The sequence below is a fragment of the Macaca mulatta genome, chromosome 12, assembly GCF_049350105.2.
Source record: "Macaca mulatta isolate MMU2019108-1 chromosome 12, T2T-MMU8v2.0, whole genome shotgun sequence".
NCBI classification, from domain to species: Eukaryota; Metazoa; Chordata; class Mammalia; order Primates; family Cercopithecidae; genus Macaca; species Macaca mulatta.
The window spans coordinates 54,384,867-54,406,124 of NC_133417.1; the positions used below are offsets into that span (position 1 = coordinate 54,384,867).

Here is a 21,258-nt window from a genome sequence, read left to right on the forward strand (position 1 = left end):
TAAATGAACCATGAATGCTAACACGCATCTTGCAGATTTAATAAGATTTAAAAGTTAAATAAACCAATGAGCCTACAGATTTTCTCCAGGGCCCCTTTACAAGTTTTAACTTTGTTTCCTTTCCACGAACTTCATTTTACACACTGTCTTGTGTGATTCTTTTAGCCTTAGCTTGTAGAATACTAAAATGATTACAAGCCTGCTTTTAGAGGATATTTCATTTTTAGTGAAACATTTACATGATAATGGTTTCCTATGTAACCTGCTGAAAAACAAAGTTTTCTTTTTTCTTTTTTTCAAGTGCTAGACTGTCAATCAGGATAAAGGAGGTTGTATGAATTATTTGTTGTTGCATAACAAACTACCAGAAGTAAAACAACAAATATTTATTATATCAAATGTTGTATGGCTTAGGCGGGTCCTGTGCTTCAGGGTCTCTTACAAGGCTGCAATCAGTTGTTAGCCAGGACAGGGATCTTATCTGAAGGCTCAACTGGGAAAGATCCACTTCCGTGCTCCCATGGTTGTTGCATAATCCAGTTTGTTGAGGGCTTTTGGGCTGAGGGCCTCAGTTCCTAACTGCTTTGGGGGCCACCTTCAGTTCCTGGTTATGTGGGCCTTCTCGACATTGGAACTTGCCTCCTCAAAGCCAGCAAGAGATACAGTCTGCTGGAAAGACATCCACCATCTTTGCCATATTATGTTGGTTAGAGAGTCGTTAGACCAGCCCACACTAAAGGGCAGGAGATCACACAAGCGCATTAACACCAGATCGAGGGGCACCTTAGGATCCTAGGCCAAGGAGATACGTGACTCCATCCCAACAAGCCTTCAGGATCTTAGATTCTTTGAGGGAAGAGACCTTTTTTTCAGAGTTAAAATATTTACAAAACCTTTGTGAGGTGGTAGCTAGCACTCTGTGCTGAACTGGATTGTGGAGCCCTGGGCTAGGACTGTGTGCGGCATTAAAGACCAGCCACTCTGTAAATGCACGTAGAAAACAACCTCCTTGAGCAATATCAAGCAAGAGAAAGAAGAGGCCTCAGAGCGCCAGCAAAACAATGGCAGAAAACATATCCTTATCTTTTCCTTCTCATTTTCAAAGCTGTGTTAGAGGGAAAGGAATATATTCTGGTTCTGGAGATTTTCAGTTTTGTTTTTATCTCATTAATTCCTGGCTGGGTGCTCCAGGACAAGATATCCAAAAAGCCTTTTTTGAATCGCAGGTACTGTGAATATAAATAGAAGAAAGACACCATCTCTTCCTTTAAGGAACTTGCAGTCTTAAGGAAGAGGCACAGATGGAAGTGGACAATTACCAAATATCATCAAAAAGCCTGAGGAAAAGTTATGCGAAAGCTACTGTGTGAGCACAGAGGCTGTAAACCTAATCCTAAGTTGCAGGTGGGTAAGTATTAGACATCACTCAAGAAAGGCTTCATGGAAGAGGTGACACAGAGTTGAATTAGTTGGACTTAACCTTTGAAGAAATGAAGGCAGGCTTTGCTGGGAGGCATTGGAGTATTAGATATAAAGGCTAAGAAACAGAGCATTTGGGACCTCACAAAACTGCAAGTTGTTCAGTGTGGATGGAGTTTAGGGGCCTTCTTGGGAAGTGGTAAAAATTGAGGCTGGAGCTGGGTGTGGTGATGCCTGAAATCCCAGCTATTCAGGAGGCTGAGTCAGGAGGATCACGTGAGCCCAGGAGTCAGAGGCTTCAGTGATCTATGATTGCACCACTACACTCCAGCCTGGGTGACAGAGTGAGACCCTATCTCTACAAATAAAAAATAAAAAGATGAGACTGGTAAGGTAGGCAGGAATAAAATGATCATCAGAGTTCTTGGATGTTGTTCCAATGATTTTGGACTTTACTTTAGAAGAATCGGGGATAATTCAATCAGATTATGCTTTAGAAGTAGAGAAGTATTGGAGGGATGTTAGGAGACAAGAAGACCAAATAGTATGTAGGCGAAGGGAGAGGGGTCTAAAATACAATGAAGTCAGAGGGAGAGGAGACAGTGAATTTGAGATCCTAAGGATGCAGAATCCTCAAGACAGCGTGATGGCACTGGTTATGAAGGGAGAAACAGGAAGAAGGGAAGCTTGACTTAGATTTCTGACTTCAGTGACTGGGTAGACAGTGGGGTGACTCGCCCGTCTACAAAATATTGGAAAGTGATACGTTTGAGTTCAGTTTTGGAATTATGCATTATAGGAGTTTGTAGGAATCTGAGCAGAGATGAGCAGTGTTTCAGGGTGTCCATATCTGGAGCTCAGGTGAATATGGAGGAGACCACCAGGGGAGCGTATGCAGACCCAGAGGAGAAAAAGAGTGAAGGGTGAGTGCCTGTGACATCTGCAGTTAGGGGGAAGAGGACACTGTAGGAGAGGAGGAGAAATGAGTGGTATGATAATCGAAGTTCCCAGGGTTACAGGCCACAGGAGCCAACACAAGCTAGCTCAAGCAAAAACACACCTTTTAGAATTTAGGATATCAGGCACTAAAGGTTCTGGAACTAGGACCCAAAAAGTCTCCAGGAGCACAGCAGGCACTCTGTCACACTAAGGTCCTCATATTGCAACAAAGCTCTTTCCTTTTTCTGTCTAAACACCATCTTCCTCCACTGCTTTGTGTGAGTGACAAACCCATAGCTCCTGAGTTGAAGCCCCCCCTTCCCCGAATAATGAGGTCACACATCCAATTGACTGCCTTTTGACCTCAACTCCAGTTTTCTGAGAGAATTAGTCTAGTATTTCATCTTGGAAAGGTGCCCATGGTGTCATGCAGTACAAATGTAGCTAATGAGGGCCCACCCTGGCTGTAGTCAGCCCTTAGAGGAAGAAGGATGTAGTTAGAATCGTATCTACCATGGGCAGCCAAAATGGTAGGAAGACAGTGGCAGGAAGAGGGGTCAAGAAAGCCAGACAAAGGGAGAGATTCAAAGAGGAGGGAGAAAGTGGTCCACTGTGCTAGATGCCGCTGACCCAACAGAAGGATTGAATTCAGGAAGAAGAGGACTGTGAGTCCACGACTGAGTAGCTAAGCTTGTGAAAATAAGTGGGCAATTGTTGGTTTTCATGTTGGTAAGGCATAAGTATGCTTCTCTGTGGGGGAAGAGGAGGAACAGGCATTAAATTGGGAGGGTAGACAATACAGATGAAGGAGGCCATAACGGATGGATGAGATTCCCGAGGAAGCAAGAGGGAACACAGGTGGAGGGATTAGCAGCAGACAGGAACAGGCCACGGTTCTCACCAAGACAGGCAGGAAAGTGGGGTGCAGATGTAGATAATTTGGAGTGTGGGCTGCTAAGAAAGTAAGTCCAGATTCTGGTGACAGGAATTATTTACTCTTGACGAAACTCTAAGTTCTTCTCTTGCTCCTTAAATGTATTGAATCAATGCTGCAATTTAAAGATCTTTGACAACTAAAGAATCTGGTATTCCTATGCCGGGGGATTGACACAGAGAGCTTAGGCCAGGCCAGGACTCTTTATAGGAGCCCCCAGTTGGGCCCAGTGTCCCTGTCTGAAGTAAATGCTCCTGTGTTCCTGCTGTGGTCTGTGTTCCCCCAGAATCCATATGTTGAAACTTAATTTCCAGTGTGATAGTATTAAGAGGTGGAGCCTTTAGGAGGTGATTTAGTCATGAGGGTGGAGCCCTCATGAGTGGGATTAATGACCTTATATAAGAGGCGTGAGGGTGCTGTTCATCCCTGTTCCCCTCCCATCTCTTTTACCTTGTGAGGGTGCAGCAACAAGGCACTATCTTGGAAGCAGAGAACAGCCCTCACCAGACACGGAATCTGCTGGTGCTCTGGTCTTGGAATTTCCACCGTCAAGAGCTGTGAGTAGTACACTTCTGTTGCTTATAAATATATCACCCGGTCTGTGGTATATTGTTACAGCAGAACAAACAGACTTGGACAATTCCTAAGTAAGTTCAGGAATATCCGAAGAGAAGCAAACATAAAAATATGAATGTATCACTCCAGCCTGGGCAACAGTGAGACCCTGTCCCTACAAAAAATTTAAAAAGTTAGCTGGGCATGGTGGTGTGCACCTGTAGTCCCAGCTACTCAGGAGGCTGAAGCAGGAGAGTTGCTTGAGCCTAGGAATTCGAAGTTACATAAGTGAGCTATGATTGCTCCAGTGTTCTCCGGCCTAGACAACAGAGTAAGACCCTGTCTGTTAAAAAATAATGAATGTAGCTAATGACAACTGTACACAAATTAGAAAACTTCGAGTTTGTCTTTCTCCTGTCTTCTCACCATGACTTTCCTCTCCTCACTGAGGCTGACTTCTTTTTATAAGTGACAGGATCCCACTCTGTTGCCCAGGCTGGAGAGCAGGGGGTGAGGCCATGGCTCACTGCAGCCTTGACCTCTCAGTCTCAGGTAATTGAGGCCGACTCTTGGTTGCATGAACAGTATAGGGCTGGGATCCTCTGCACGATGGCCTTGCTCCCAAGTCTGTCAACTGTCACTGACTGGCAAAGCACGTATCTAAGGATGTCTGGCCCTAACTGGACTCATCTTCCCACCCACCACTCCATTTACCGGAAGACCTGGAAGGTTTTCTTCCATGCATCTTTAGCCAGGCTAAGTGAGAATTACTTGCAAAGGATTCAAGAGAAACTTAGGTTTAGTAAAAAAGAGAAAGTGGAGTTACATAACATGAAATATTCTAAAGCAATATTTTTTCCTCTAAGAAATCTTCTGGTTTAGTTTATCAAAAAGAGGATGGGATGATGGTGATTTTACTCAAGTTAATTTATATTTCAAATGGAAGAAGCAAGCATGGTTTTTTATTTTATTTTTACTTTTATTTTTTGTATTTAGAAAGCAGAAACCATGATTTGTGGGAATTCTTTCATGGTGATAGTCACCAGCATTTTTTGAGTGCCGCACATGCGCCTGAAATCGTGTCGTCAGAACCTGTGCCTGGCACTTAGCAGGCGTCAGGAGGCACGGGTCTGCTGATGCACTTAACTAGTGTTTGTGTTACCAGAAGATGCAGAGGGCAGACTTTCTAGTACCAGGGATGAGCTGTGAGAGTAGCTTTGTCAAATCTGCCAGACTCTGCTGGAGTGGCCATAGTACTCCTATGTAATCCTGATTTTAGGCCTAGAGATTCTCTGCTTGATCTGAGGGAGGGGTGTTGGACCATCAAGGGAGCAAAAACAAGTCCTTAAGCCCTTCTGTCTGCCCATCCACAGAGGCTTCAGAAATTCCAAACCCAGGGGAGATGGCTCTTTGGGCTTCAGGTGGCAGAATAACTCGTAGGAGAGCTGAGGCGTTCCAGGGATTTGCTTCCCTGGGGTATTTATTTGAATAGGCCCTTATTCTGGACAGAAGGACTACAGGACTGTGCCTTGAAATAGAGGTTTGTTAGCCTTCTTCCTGGGTGAATAGAATGTTCAGTGGGTGCAGGTGAGGCTTTATCAGACTTCAAGCTGCCCCACCACAGCCCATCCTCATTGATTCCTAATACTTGCAATACAGCTCTATCAGTGAGACCTTATGCCTGGTAAAGTCCCCTTCCTCTCCTAAGACTATAGCCATATACTTTGCTCATGCTATTGTATTTTTGTCACTTTGAAGTCTCTGTTTGAATTTAAAGAGTGGTCTCTTTGACTAACTTTCCCTAGCAGAATATCCAGATTGGTTCAAAATCCGTGAGTAGAGGCAGTAGGTCCTCTTAAATACTGTTATCTTAAACACTGAGGGACAATTCACAAGGACACCTTCATCTGGAGTGTTGGGTGCATTTAATTCTCACTTTTTCATTAGCAAACTATTTTGAGAATTGAGACATTTGACATTAGATGACTCCAGGATATCTCTGTCTTAAAGCTGGTCTAATACACTTGCAGAGCATTCGAAAAATTTGGTTCAGTTTAAAAAATTATTGATCTGGCCGGGCACCGTGGTTCACGCCTGTAATCCCAGCACTTTGGAGGCCGAGGTGGGTGGATCACAAGGTCAGGAGATCGAGACCATCCTGACTAACACGGTGAAACCCCGTCTCTACTAAAAATACAAAAAATTAGCCGGGTGTGGTGGCAGGCACCTGTACTCCCAGCTACTTGGGAGGCTGAGGCAGGAGAATGGCATGAACCCAGGAGGCGGAGCTTGCAGTGAGCCGAGATGACGCCACTGCACTCCAGCCTGGGCGATAGAGCAAGACTCTGTCTCGAAAAAAAAAAAAAAAAAAAAAAAAAATTATTGACCTCTATGAGTCAATGTATATAATGGTCAAGAAAAGACAATACTAATCCGTTGTAATAAAAGCTAGAGTAGTAGTTTCCTCTGAAGAGGGTGGGAACAGGACAGGGCATAAGCTTTCTAGAATGCTGGAAGTGTTTATAACTTGGTTCAGGTGTGAGGTAGGGGCATACAAACATAAAAATTCATAGAGCTTTATTTATAGCAGTGAAAAAGAACACAAAAAGTTTCATCTAGGGGTTGATCTCATCATTCCCTAAGATTGCAGGCTTCATTATAGGTCCTTAGTGTAAATCTTTGTGGGGTTTTAAGACCCCATAGGGAGTTACAGGATCGGATTTATGCTTTGAGGAGCTCTCTCTGGTTGTTGCTAGAGAAGGGGTTGGAGGAGACTGAGTGAGAGCAGTGGCCATGACTGGGAGGCTGATGCTGCGGTCAGTAAGAGAGAGCGGGCCCTTGATTAGAGTGCAGGCAAGGGGCTTTGTGAGGTTCAAGAGAAGGTGTTGAAGGTGACTCCCAGGAGTCATACACGAGCAGTTGTGTGGAGGGAAGGGCCATTGCCTGGAGATAAAGAATTCAGCTGCAGACATGTTTAGTTTCTAATGCCAGTGAGCCACCCTTGAAGATGACAAGTAGGTAATTAAGTAGATGAGTCTGGAGTCAGAAGATCGGTCTGAGCTGAAGTTATAAATTTGGGAGTTGCTGGCATGGTATTTAAAGCAATGGGAATGCATGAAATCATTTTGAGAGAGAGCATAGAATAGGAAGGAAAGGGGTTCCAGGACTGTGTCCTGAGAAATTGCCACATTTGGAGGTCAGGTAGGGGAGGAGTCAGAATAGGAGGCTGAAGAGGAGTGAAAGGGGAGTACAAGGACAGCAAGGAGACTGGGCTGTCCTGGCATCCAAGGGAAGAATGTTACAAGAAGTGGTCAGCTGTGGTGAGTGCTGTTGTGTAGTCGAGTAAGTGGAGGACTGAAATCCTCAGTGGGATTTCATAGCATGGAGGCCATCCGTCATCTCTGCAAGAATGGCTCATATGGAGGTGTGCTGGTAGAAGCCACACTGCAGTGAAGCAAAGCTGTACTTTTTTTCTTGCAGGTTATTTGTTGCTTTAGTCGTGTATTCAGAATATCAATCCTGCATGTAACATTTAATTATATAAGCTTAATTCTATTGTGTAATGTAAAGGGATTAATTGGAATCCAGTTTCCTTAGCTGTTTTAGTGAAATAAATTGAAGATAGAAAATTGCTGTGGGAAACTTATTTTTGAGGCTTTGTATTTACTCAGTTGGATTTTTAAAGAGGTCATTTTATGGTCCATTCCTGCCCCCATGCGGGAATGAACTGGACAATACTTGATTGATATTGCTTTAAAGGGCAAGGTATTGAGGGAACTTTTTGGGACATTTAGAATTTCTCTAGCTGATCCTGAGGCTAAGTATCCCTGGAGGCTAAATGGCCATCATCTTTTCTTAAACCAATCATGGGCCATGTGCAGTGGCTCACGCCTGTAATTCCAGCTCTTTGGGAGGCTAAGGTGGGTGGATCACGAGGTCAGGAGATCGAGACCATCCTGGCTAACATGGTGAAACCCCGTCCCTATTAAAAAAAAAAAACCCAAAAATTAGCCGAGTGTGGTGGCGGGTGCCTGTTGTCCCAGCTACTCGGGAAGCTGAGGTAGGAGAATGGTGTGAACTGGGGAGACGGAGTTTGCAGTGAGCTGAGATCGCACCACTGCACTCCAGCCTGGGTGACAGAGCGAGACTCCAGCTCAAAAAAATAAATAAAATAAATAAAATAAATAAAATAAAATAAAAAAATAAGAAACCTATCGTGGAAATCCCAATAATGGAAAGAAACCAGGGCAGGGAGGTCTCACATCACTTTATTTCAGAAGTCAAGCATATGGTTTTGTTGACTAAAATACATAGACTGAGAAAAAAGAAAAACAAAGGGAAAAAGTCTCAATTCTATTCAGGTCTTGAGTGTAGGAAGTGTTTTGTGCATACGATGCATCTTATAGGTTTGTATTTGATATCGACTCAGTATTTAGTCAAGGTTGAAATGTAGAGTAGATGTGTGACTTTCCTACTTCCCGGGACACAGTAACATCTAGCCCTGGATCCTGGTGCTCCATGATACCGGGAATGAAGGCAGCAATTTGAGTATTATCTAGGTAGAGCCCAACAAGTAGTGGGTGCCCGAGTGATATTATGTTGAATAATGTTACACTGAAGGGAAGTCTGTCCCTGACAATCTCCTTTCTTTTGTTTGCTGAGTCTCATGCTCTTACGAGAAGTGATCTGTATTAATTTTCTTCTTATTCCTGTACTTAGGAGGTTCTGCTGAGAATCAAGAGGTTCAATCTATAATCTCTAGGTTTCTCTATGCTGTTGTCAACAGGGAGCGTTAACATCCTGCCTCATAGGAAGGTAGCACATGTTAGGCTTTTACTATAGATGGTTAATATTTTCAGGATGAAGTTTGATTTTACAGCATAGTCATATTTATGCAGTATGATATTATAATACAATTATGAGGAAAAAGTCATTTTGTTTTGTTTTGTTTCGTTTCGCATGCAAGGAAATGTGCTGGGATGACCAGGAAAGAAAACAATGAAGGAAACAACTTCACTCCCACTATTTGTGGAGCTTGTTTCATTCTGGCAGGAAGTCAGGGTTTCAGAGGAGATGGGATGTTCAGTTTGGTCCAGGTGATCTTCAGTCTTCAAGGATCTAGAGAGACTGGGAGTTGTCCATGATTCATCAGAAGAACTGTTTCACAGACCTCAGGGTTTGTTTTGGTTTAGAATCACAGTGCCTTCTTACATTTTTCTTAGATTGAGGTGAAGGTATGAGTAGGTTTATTTTGAAGGTAGACAAACCAGGATTTGCCTTGATTTCTTGAGTATTTTTCATCAGCATAAATGAACCCAATAAGTAAGTGCCCATGGGTGGCCCTGTGATTTTTGATATACAGTTGGTATCAAACTAATTGTAAAGGGTCTTGGTGAGATGAAGTCATGGACTGTGGGAAGTAGATGGGGTGTGAGTGGGGAATACTTGAGTGAGAGGTTTCTTTTCCTCTGAAGGAATGATGATGATGATAATGATGCTTACTGTTTATTGAATGGGCACAGATGTGGTCCTGCCCTCTGTCTTGGCATGATGAAAATAAAGCTCGGCAAGTTCTTATGTGTTTTTTGACCCTGAAATCCCAATGGTCTGAAAATAGATTGAGAAAATACCTTTCCTAAAGAGAATCAGAAAAATGTTTGGGGTTCTCCCAACATTTTCTCTTTGTATATTCTTCTTTCTCTGTTTCTTCTACTATGCTTTTTTGTGCGCCCATTTGCTGTACCTGTTACCATGACATTTGAAATTCCCAAGTGCTATACAGAGACAGCGTTGTTAGTGTTGCTGTTTGTTGTTATTTTTATTATTGCTGTGATTGCAGGGAGGGAAGGAACTGGGTTTGACAGGTGGAAGGGGGAATTCCAACAAGAGTACGTCTGGGATGATGGGAAGCCGAGGACTGGGATATTGAGAGAGTTAGACAGGATGTGACTAGTGAGAACAATGCCATCAATATGCAAAGCATACAGAATTGCAAGTCTGGTTCAAAAAATGCTACCACTGCAAAATTACAATAGCAGCGTTTTCTTAGTGCATATGCCAAGTGTTATTTTAGCCTGAGAGGAGGCTGCTGAACTGGAGATAGTGAACGCACCTAAACAAATGTAGCCTGGGATGAAGCTGCAAAAACAAAAAAGGGCTGCGTGCTGGCATGGAAACCGCCTCAGAGCTGAAACAACAGAAGCTGAAGTTGAACAGTGTCAGCCCGGGATGTGTGGTTTGCCCTGGGTCTGTTTTGGAGGCCTTGGGAAAACAGCCCCACAGATAAATTCTCCAGATTTGCGGTCTAAAACTGGTACAAAAGAAACAGCTCTGTCTAACTTGGCAAGATTGAAGAGCTTTCTGGTGGTTAACTCGCACTGTGCATATCTATTTGTGTGCCCTGCATTTCATCTGAATACTATTAAAATAAATGGAGTTAGAAGTCCCTCACCCACCCCATTCCGACCCAGAACATTTTTTTTTTCCATTGCTTTCTGAACTCTGCTCAGTAGGGGGGCCCTCCTAGTTTGGAAAAACCACTGCTTGGGTGTTCTATAGGAGGGGATAAAGAACAAAGTCAGATAAACCTGATCTCCCATCTGTAAAATGCTGCTAATAATAACTACTTCATAGGGTTGTTGTGATAATTAAATGCAATTAATAACGTTGCAATTTAATATAAAATTCATTATCATTAGATGCCATACATGTGTAGAAGATCTAATAAAAAATATATTACTGGGTGCTCATCGTGTCTTACCCACTGTTTCACTGTCTTTATATGCAATTTCTCATTTGGGATAAGCACCTTAATCCAGGTACGCACATAAAGCTTATAAAGTGTAGAAAGATTTGAGATCCTCAGAACTGATGGCAAAGCTCACATGTAACCATTGCTACTGTTCCCTAATTTGGAATCTGGCATTTTGTAGGTGTAGTACTGACTAAATTCATTTAATTAAATACGGAGCAATCCAAAGTTCACATGTTCTTTTCTCCTGGTTTCATGTAAACTGTCGACAGTGCAGTCACCAAACCTTTGCATCTCCTTTGTCACTGGGACCAAGAGATAGCATAAAAACAGACTTCTGCTGTATATGGTTATACATATATGAGCCATCTCACTATAGGACTCAGCCGTCTTAACCAGGGTCTGGACTGTTGCTGCTAAGAAAATTGATGACCCCTGGTTTAGAACTTTGTCTAACAACAAACGACTTTGAATAGGCAAGTGGTTTTCTGTGGTGAAGTAGATGACTCTTTTTATTTTTTCTGGGAAACATGCTGAGTGATGTCTCTCAGGTCTGCTGGCAGGTTTTGTTGCAAGGAGACTATGCAGGAATCTGCCTGCTTGGTTTAATCACTGGAAAAAAAAAAAAAAAGACAGTTGCTGAGCAAGTCCCAGGTTGAAGTGGGCACTGTGTACAAGAACTGCTTTATCAGACTTAAAGGGATGCTGCGAGAGGCAAGAGTACTTCTCCCGGATGTAGGCTCTAACCTTGAAGGAACAGTGGCTCTCACAGGCCCGGTAATAACGTGAGCATAAAAAAGCAAAGTGGTCGGGCGTGGTGGCTCATACCTGTAATCCCAGCACTTGGGAGGCCAAGGTGGGTGAATCACCTGAGGTCAGGAGTTCAAGACCAGCCTGGGCAATATGGTGAAACCCTGTCTCTACTACAAATACAAAAGTTAGCCGGGTGTGGTGGCACATGCCTGTAATTCCAGCTACTCGGGAGACTGAGGCAGAAGAATTGCTTGAATCTGGGAGGTGGAGGTTGCAGTGAGCCGAGATCATGCCACTGCACTCCAGCCTGGGCGACAGAGTGAGACTTCATCCCCACCCCCACACCCCTCCCTCCAATAAAAAAAAGCAAGGGAAACTGTTAGGACACCTCTGATCCTTCCAGTGTCTGTATCTGTGTTTGCTGGCTTTATCATTACCCTTGCCCTGGAGCCTCCTGCAGGCCTCATGTGTATTCATCGCAAATATACCATCTCCAATGTGCCAGGCATGAGTCAGGCCCTGGGGATCCAGTAATGAGACATAGTTCCTATCTATATATTGTCTCTTCCTTTTTGTATGTGCCCTCTAAAGCTGGAGATGACATTTTACCTATTCTTGGAAAGACTTTCCTAGTTATGTGTAACTCATAGTAAGAATCAAGGGAGTATCTATGATTAATAATACATATATTTTGAGACAGGGTTTCACTCTGTCACCCAGGCTGGAATGTAGTAGCACGATCACAGCTCCTTGCAGCCTCAACCTTCCCTGGCTTAGGTGGTCCTCCCACTTCAGCCTCCTGGGTAGCTCGGATTACAGGCACCTGCCACCACGCCCAGCTAATTTTTGTATTTTTTATGGAGACAGGGTTTTGCCATGTTGCCCAGGCTGGTCTCAAACTCCTTGGTTCAAGCTGTCCAGCTGCCCTGGCCTCCCAAAGTGCTAGGATTACAGGCATGAGACATTGTGTTCGGCCCGATTAAACTTTTAAGAGGACTTGTCCCATCGTTTCATGTTAATTCTCCTGTTTTTAAGTAGTCAGTTTAACAGCAATATTTTAACTTACTCTAATACTCACTAATGTATTAGCAAACATTTTCGGATGTCTCTTATCTGTAAGGTGTGATGTGGTTCATGTTTTTGATGAGTGGTTATTTTTGTTTGTACAGATTTTTAAAATGAGAATTTGCAGAAGTTGAAAGGGAAGTCTTGCATTCAGCAATTTGCCCTGTATTTAATGAGCCAGGCACCTTGTGTCTTCCCCTCCTATGACATAGCCCTGCAGCTCACCCTCCAATTGACACATGAAAACTTCTTTCATGAAACGCACAGTGTCAGTATCTCTCAAGTACTCTTCTCCTCCACTTCTGGGGCATGATCTTGCAATGTACTCCTTACTACCCCATCCTGGAAACTTTTACCTATATCTTTGTTTTCTATACAGTGTTTAGCTAAGGTCCTCGACCAGAATATAGATCACAAGAAGTACTGGTTGTCAAATGTCATAGTAACTGACATTTGACAGAGAGATATTATATTTGAGGATGCCAAGAATTAGCAAACGTTTTTTTCTGATCATCTCAGGCTATTTGAAGAAGTTATGAATTCACTGAATTGACTGAAACCTGCCCTCTAAATAATTCTTCAGCACTACATAAACCAAAGTTGGTGTTGGTTCAAGCAGGCAGGAGGGTTGTGCATCTGTGGTATGGGAGTCCCCTCAACTAGAGGCTGGAAAAAAACAGCATTTATGCTGCAGCTGGTTTTAGTAACAGATGAGCAGCTTTAAATTGGGAGTCAGAAGAACTGGAAGACTGGAGCCCACGAGGAAGGTAATTGAAGCAGAGATGGCTCAGAGACCACTAGGACCTGTGCATCAACACCTGCCTCAGGTCTTTATGGACACAACTGCTAAACCTTTGGAAGCCTGAGGTTTACAAACCACTTACCTTAAATGTTTAACACTTAAATTTTGAAAAAAAAATTTTAAAAGTTTACCAAAGGATGCCCAGTGCCTGAAGTAGAAGAGACCTTCATTTTACAATTGATGTTTGGAAAAAATTCCGGATTAGTTCATATTAGATTCAATGAAAATCAGCAGTGGAAGAATTTATTCTCATGATCATGATTGAACTTATCTTGGGTGGGTGCTTCAGTTCTGTCTTTGTGTCAGGAAAGGCTATGGGCTGTAAAGAGCTCTGAGCTCAGCTGTGTCTCATGTCAGCCATGCTCCTTCAGAACCACAGAATAAGGCAAGGACTAGACATCTGAAATCACTCACAGCTAATAGCTGTAATTCCATCATTTAGTTCATTAATTCAACAAATGTTTATCAAGCATCACCTACTAAGTGCCAGGCATCTTCCTAAGTGCTGGTTTACAGCAGTAAACAAACCAAATCCCTACCCTTGAGAAGCTTCAATCTGCAGCATGGGTGAGACAGACAGTGAGCAAGATAAATCAGTAAACAACAGTAGATATCAGAAGGTGAGAAGGAAGTATTGTAGAGAACTCCCTCGAAACAGAGCAGAGGAACGGGAAGGATTTAACTCAGGCAGGGTACCCTGTTTTCAATAAGGAAGGCTTCCCTGAGAAGGTGACCTTGAAGAAAAACTCGATGGAGGTAAGGAGGTAAGGAGGCAAATGCCACGGGTCTCTGGGGAATCTTCCTGACAGAGGAAAGAGCACATGCAGATGCCCTGAGGCAGAAGCTTGTTGGCAAGTGTGAGAAATAGTGAGCAGTGGAATGATCCTGAATAGGGGATAAGGTCAGAAAGGGGGAGAGGGGGTGGCTCTTGATTATATAGTTTCTTGAAGGCCTTTGTTATACTTCTGGATTTTGTTGAGTGAGGAAGAAAGCCACAGGGGGTTTCTAAGCAGAGCGAAGATATAACATAACTTATCTTTTAAAAGAATCACTCTACATGACATGCTAAGAAGAGGCTATAGAGGTGAAGCAGGGAGCCCAGGTGAGAGGCTATTGCAATATTCCAGACAAGAATTGATGGAGGTGGTAAAGGGGTGATCCATTTGAAAGATTTGCATATGGTAAGTTGTGGGTATGGGACAAAGTGTAGAGTCAAGGATAGTCCAAGCATTTTGGCCTGAACAGCTAGAAATATGGGAGTGGCCATTAACTCAGGGAGGGTACCCTGTGACCATAGCAGATGTTTGGAGACTGACCAGTTATTCTGTTTTGGACATTGTAAGTTTTCTAAGAGCATGAGACCTCCAGGAGGAAATGTTGGGTAGACAGTTGGATACAGAAGTATGCAACTCAATGAAGACATCTGGGATAAAAATATGTAGTTGAGAGACATGAGCATACGGATCGTATTTAAAACCATCAGCTTGGATGAGCACACCAAGGTATGAGTGAGAAAGAAGATATTGAAGGAAGGGTTTAAGGACTGACCTTTGGGATACTCAATTTTGGGTCTGGGACACAAGGACATAGCACAGGAAGGTGTGAAAAAACAACCATTAAAAAAGAAGGAAAGCCAGCCCAGAAAAGAGTCCCAGAAGCCAACTGAAGAAGAGGATATGAAGAAGATATGATCTGCTGTGTCAAATGCTGTAAATAAGATGACAATTGAGAACTGAGCAGTATATTCAGCACCCTGGACGTCATCAGTGGTTTTGAGGAGAATTGTTTGGGTGGTGTGGTGGGGCAGATGCTTTTTGGAGGGAGTTGAAAACAAAATGGAAGAAGAGGAACTGGAGACAAGTGTAAAGACTCTTGAAGAGTTTTGCTGCAAAAGGAAGAGAAGAATAGTCTGGTACCTTATAGGGGAACTTCAGTCAGGAGGATTCTGTTTTGTTGTTTGGTTTGGTTTTTGCTTTTAGAGGGGCAAAACAACAGTGTGAAGGTTTACTGCTGGTACTGATCTAGTAGAGAACAAAAAGTTAATGATATGGAGGGGAGAATTGCTATTGGGTTGCTGAGTAGGGAGGAAGAGATGCGGTCTGTTGACGAGGTGGCCCTGTTTTAGGAATATAGTTCATCCTCTGTAACAGGAGGTAGGCAGAGTGTTTGGGCAAGATTCTCACAGGTAGATAGAGGTGGTGGTGAGACCATGTGGAAGTTCTTTTCTGATTTCTTCAGATTTTTTAGTGCAGTCAGAAAATAGGTCACCAACAAAGATTGATGCTTGGGTAGAAAATGATAGAAATTTGAAGATAGAGAAGGAAGATAGAACATTGTCATCAAAGAGAATGAGAGCATGAGTGGACTAATGTCTAATACTGCAGACTAAATTTTAATGGTAACAGTAGATTTTTATTAACCTACATTTGTCAATGCTTTTCCATTTACCAAGTGCTTTCTCATATGTTGGTTGCCCCAACAACCCTGTGAAGTTGGCAGAGAGTTGGGTGTTCTAAAATCACACAGCTTGAAGTCAAAGTGTGGTTCTCAAATCCAGGTCATCTGAATTGCAGTATAGAATTCTTTCCTTCTGTTAATATTCTCTTTTTAAATGACTGTTAATTCGTGATCATTTCCAGGTCTGAATGTACTCATAGGATCTCTTTTTTCCCCTTATGTGTTTTATTGCTCTGAATAGTCCTAGAGAGACAAGATCAGATTAAGTATTTTTTGTTCATTACTATTAAATGTTGAGTTTCACCATTTTTCAGTTATAGTTCAGTGTATAGCAAGTTTTAATGGGGAGAAAGTCCTTGTGGAGCTTAAAAATGAAACCTTCTTAATAGGAAAAACATAACCTTGTTAATGGAAGTTTTGGTTGCTTTCCAGCCCCAAAATACATTTTTAGAAATACATTAATTAACATGAGAAGTTATAATTTCCTTAAGTGCAAAGTATTATTATAAATAAGGTTGAGGTAGATGGAATTGCTCTTCTTACCTTGCAGTCACATCTCATACAATGCTAATTGTGCTGTACGCATAAGTAATATTGGGTTAAAATGTCTCTGATGTTCCCTTAGAGATGATTAGAATTTTTAGGTGGAATTATTTTCCTGTTGTATTAGAAGTCGTTTAATCAATTTCAACTCGTACATCTTCTCCTCAAAATGCCTACTCTTAAAATGAACTCCTTAACATACTCCACCATCTGAGTATTTGCCCATTTCTTTCCACCCTTTTTTCCCAGACTTGATTCTATGGCCCCAAATCATGTTTGTGAACCTCATGTTGACATCAGTCAGCATTTCAGTTCAGTGTTACTGTCTATACCATAAATCACTGGAGTTTCTAAATTTCTCATCAGCTTGATTCAAATCTTGCATAAGATTTAGTTAGTGTCAGAACAATTCAACTGTGCGCAAATTCTCGTCAAACAAAAACTATAAGAATTGAGATCATTTTAGAACATCTGTAGAAAAGTAGTAGTTTTGATAGCATGTTTGCTATCAAATTGATAGCTATTATAATTCTGTTAGCTCATTAATGTAACAAATTTATGAAAATATTGTGGGCTCTTTTCTAGAATTCTTTAAGATAGATAAAGTTTTCTTATAGTACTTCATATATGGTTTTGCCTGGATAAAAGGCAATATATCTACAATCTTTGATCTCTTACAATACTCTCCAAGGAAAATGGTCAGAATAAAAACTTCAGATGTCAAATATCTGTTCTATAAAAAATTCTAATAAGTGCTTTTTAAAGAAAATATTTCAATAGGGTATTTTTATTGTAGTGAAATATATATTGCATAAAATTTACAATTTTAACTAAAGTATGTAATTCAGTGGCATTAATTAATTCAGCGTTTTGCAACTATCACCACTATTTCCAAAACCTTTTCATTACCCAAACTTAGTAAGTGCTTTTGAAATTACAGAAAAATGTTAAAACTTTTCTATGCCGGTTGACTAACCCTGAATAATGCCTTGAGTTTTAATAGGTCAGTAAAAATGTTTTGGGTCAAAAACTGAGTGTTCATTTTGTAATATTTTTGTTTCTTACTAGGATAAACTTAACCACATCTTTTGGCTCATTGATTATTGTTAAAATTCAGTTTTTTGGGGGGTAGGGTGATTGCTTTTGTGAGCCTTCTTTTAATCCTTTTTATCAGAGTACCACAAAATTAAACTCAACATCTGTTTAACATCAAAGAGATTTGATGATCATGTGCATTGCCACATGTACAGTCCAAAGATGAAAGTCAGTTCAGTTTAAAGAGACTCCAAAAACAGCTGACTAAAGGAAACAGTACATGGAAATGGGAGTGAGAGAAGCATTCATCTTATTGAGTCATTATGGGTCAAAGCCTTCCATGTACTGTATAAAAACCATAGAAAGAACCAGTTTGGTAAATTCCAGTGAAGTGATCATACGTTGAGCACATTTATAACTTTTCAATTTAAAGCATTGGTCCATTTGCTTTTAGATGATAGTGGGGATGATTTCCTAGTAACGGATGATATGTACTAGTAAGTAATAAAACTGAGTTTTCCTACATATGGTGTGTTTATTATAACCTACACCTCTTTCTTCACCTATAAAACACATATTCGTCCCTAAGATCTAAATTAAATACTTTGTTTTGTGAAGTCTTCCCCAACTCACATAGACAGTCAATCAATCTTCCTTTGGTGTAATAATATGCTACAAGAAATACATATTATAGCAAACCTCACATTAAATTCCTGTTTTTTCTACACTGTAAGCTGCTCAAGGGTGGGGGCTATCTCTTATTCCTGCTTATATTCTCAGTATAGTTTGTGTCCCATAGTAGAATCCCATTAAATATTTGTTGACTCACTATTTGAATGGATGAACTGATCAATGTAAGCATCCATACTGGAGTCTTCATTTTTAAACACTATCTCAGTTATAAGATATTCATAGTTTATTTACTAAGGCAATTAGCAAAATATATATAGGATTCAATCGTATGCATTGAGGCAGCAGACATTTCCATTTGTGACATAAGCTGAAGGCAAAGTAGTATTATTAAAAACTCGTGGGCATTTGTCAGTGCCTATAGAAAACTCAAATGACATCTGCAATAGAAACACCTGGATGTCTGTGTTTGTTGGTTGCCTATGCTAGACTATGAACTCTCCATCATCTGCTTTGTTCCTGGGCAAAGGCTCAGCACTGGCCCCAGTCATGGGCACTGGTTGGGGGAACATTCCATCTGACATGGCGCCTACCACAGTTGTGTGCTCGTGTTGGCACTATAGCTATTAATAGTACCACAGTGGTAATGGCACAGAGGGAACAGCCTGACTCAAGGTGTCACCATGCATCTTTGTGACTAGACAGTGGGACTTCCCTTACTCTTCTCCAGGCTCTGTTTGTGGATGTAGACAGCATTTGTCTACCTTCAGTAGCTTCGTGGGACCATCCTTTCATTTCCTCTCCTTTCATTTTCTCTCTCTTCTCTTTGTTTCCCTTCTGATTCCTCCATTGCCCTGAAGGAAAGTTATGAATCTCTAGGTGGCAGAGTGCAAATGGGGAAAGATGGGGTGTTCATTAGTGCCTGATGTATTCACTGTGTGTAAACCCAGCCTACCCATCTCACAGACCGCCTTTGCCTGAGATCCTCTATTTAACGTGTGGCATTCAGAGCAGAAGAATCTGAAAGGCACATTTCTTCCACTAAGCCTCCAAGAGGACAGACCCAGCAAGGACATACTGGATTTATCTGAGTTTAATGGTATTAGCCTGAGACCAGCCATGATGTGCCAAAGACACTGGCCATTTGGAAAACTAACAGGGTCCTAATGTCAGTCATGTCTGCATAGGGCTACCTTGGTGACAATTTTGCTAAAATTCAGGGACTTGGCTGGTCTCCTCAGTCAGGCATTTGGAGTGATTTATTTTCTGGGACTGAAATGACCAGTGGATTCAGTGAAAGCAATTAGACTGACTCTGTATAGATACTGAAATTTTCCTTTCCCATGATTAACAAACAGAGTAATTAAGCCTTGTTTGTTTGTGCTCATTCTGGAACAGCTATGGCAAAGGGAGAGGGGAAAAGGGTTGACTTTTCTTTGGCACTGGAAATCAAAATGCACATTTGTCTTTATGTATACAGAAAGAGAGGGAAAAAGAGAATGATGGGGCAGAGAAGGAGAGAGGCAGAGAAGGAGTGAGGCAGAGAACAGGAATTACCTGCTTTAGAGAGTGGAGTGGGGTTGGGACACCCTTTCCAGGGGTTGGGACACCCTTTCCAGGAGTTGGAAGATTAAGGCAGCACTTGGGTCTAGAAAACTGCTACTGTTCCCCCAGTACGGTTAAATAGATACATCTTGACAAAAGATTCAGAATTTCCCCCCAGACCTGTAATTAACCATTACAATTACCTATGTTTTCCAAAATGAAAATTTCCTTAAAATTTAATCCACATATTTTAACCTTTTAAATCTTTTGTGAAGAGATAAATAGCATGTGGGGGAAGTTACCCCTTTTTGAAGAATGATGATTAACCTGAACTCAGCTATAATTATAAGGAAAGGAGAATCTTTAGAAAAACAATGGCAGGGTGCTAGGTTTTATATCCTGTTGTACCTAGATTTAGAGTATTTTGGTTTCCATTACAGCTGCCTGAGCATTTCTTCCTCTGTGTAAGATGATTTTTAGATTTCTCATTCACTACATGCTTTAAATTTTGATAATGTTACGGACATGGAAGGTCCTGATTTTCTGCTTTTTACCAGTCTCATCCTCTTACCTCAGCTGCTAGAAACTGTTCTCTCCACAGTAAGCCTGTCTGCAACCTAAAGCCTTCAGCAGTGAGGGTGGAAATGGGTTCTTGAATATGAGGCTCAGAGTGGGGACCTGTGACCTGCTTTCCAGATGGAAACCATGAGAGCCATGCATGTAGACATATTCCCAGCTGCTGAAAACAAGGAGGTGTGGTGAGCACAGGATGGTGCTGGTGGTGAAGAACCACGTCTTCTCATTTAACAAAGACAGATATTCAGAAAATAGACATTTTAGAACAAATCTGAATGCTAATAGAATTTCTGAAAAGGGAGAGAATGGATGTAAAGTATACTGTAATCAACACTGGGAAGTTCTGGTAGACCAAAATGAATGCACAGTTTCTGTGTGGCAGCCTGTAGCCAAGCAGCAGATGGCTGCCTGTGGGCTTTACCTTCACTACCTCTTGAGTATAAACAATGAAAAAAAATTGAGAACTTGGAAAGATGTTTTATCAAGACTTGGAAGATCTTTATTTTTTATTTTATTTTTTTTTTTTGGAGACGGAGTCTCGCTCTGTCGCCCAGGCTGGAGTGCTATGGCCGGATCTCAGCTCACTGCAAGCTCCGCCTCCCGGGTCTACGCCATTCTCCTGCCTCAGCCCCCCGAGTAGCTACAGGCGCCCGCCACCTCGCCCGGCTAGTTTTTTGTATTTTTTAGTAGAGATGGGGTTTCACTGTGTTAGCCAGGATGGTCTCGATCGCCTGACCTCGTGATCCGCCCGTCTCGGCCTCCCAAAGTGCTGGGATTACAGGCTTGAGCCACCGCGCCCGGCCCAACTTGGAAGATCTTTCAATCACCCTTACATGTAGTACACATTCATGGCTCTCACACCAGCTATCATGCTTCCCAATTATGAAAACAGAGCACTCTGTCCTCACCCCCAACATGACCCTCATGACTCTTGTGTCTCCTGGAAAGGCTGGGGACTGCAATGGCCATTGAACCAAGTGGAAAAAAAAAAAAAAAAAACCAACATCTCAGTGCACCCAGCAGGCCACTTCCCTCTAGCAATATCAAAGTGTGCTGTTTAGGAAAGCCAACCTCTTCCTTAGTTTGTGATCCTCTATTTTCATGTAATATTAACTCTCAGTTCAATGTGAACATCTAAACAAAAAGTTTTTCCAAATGAATAGAGCCAAGGGGAGATATTGTATTGAGTGTGGATAGCAGAATGAGAAAGAAAATGTTTTAGTACTTCTAGTTCCATAAATTTAGTTTTCTTGA

At 41.8% G+C, this 21,258-nt stretch overlaps 1 protein-coding gene across 1 annotated transcript in view; it reads left to right on the forward strand.

The window, feature by feature from the left end:
* The window catches only part of LYPD6 (LY6/PLAUR domain containing 6), a 150,162-nt gene that overhangs the window by 42,694 nt on the left and 86,210 nt on the right, over positions 1-21,258 (forward strand).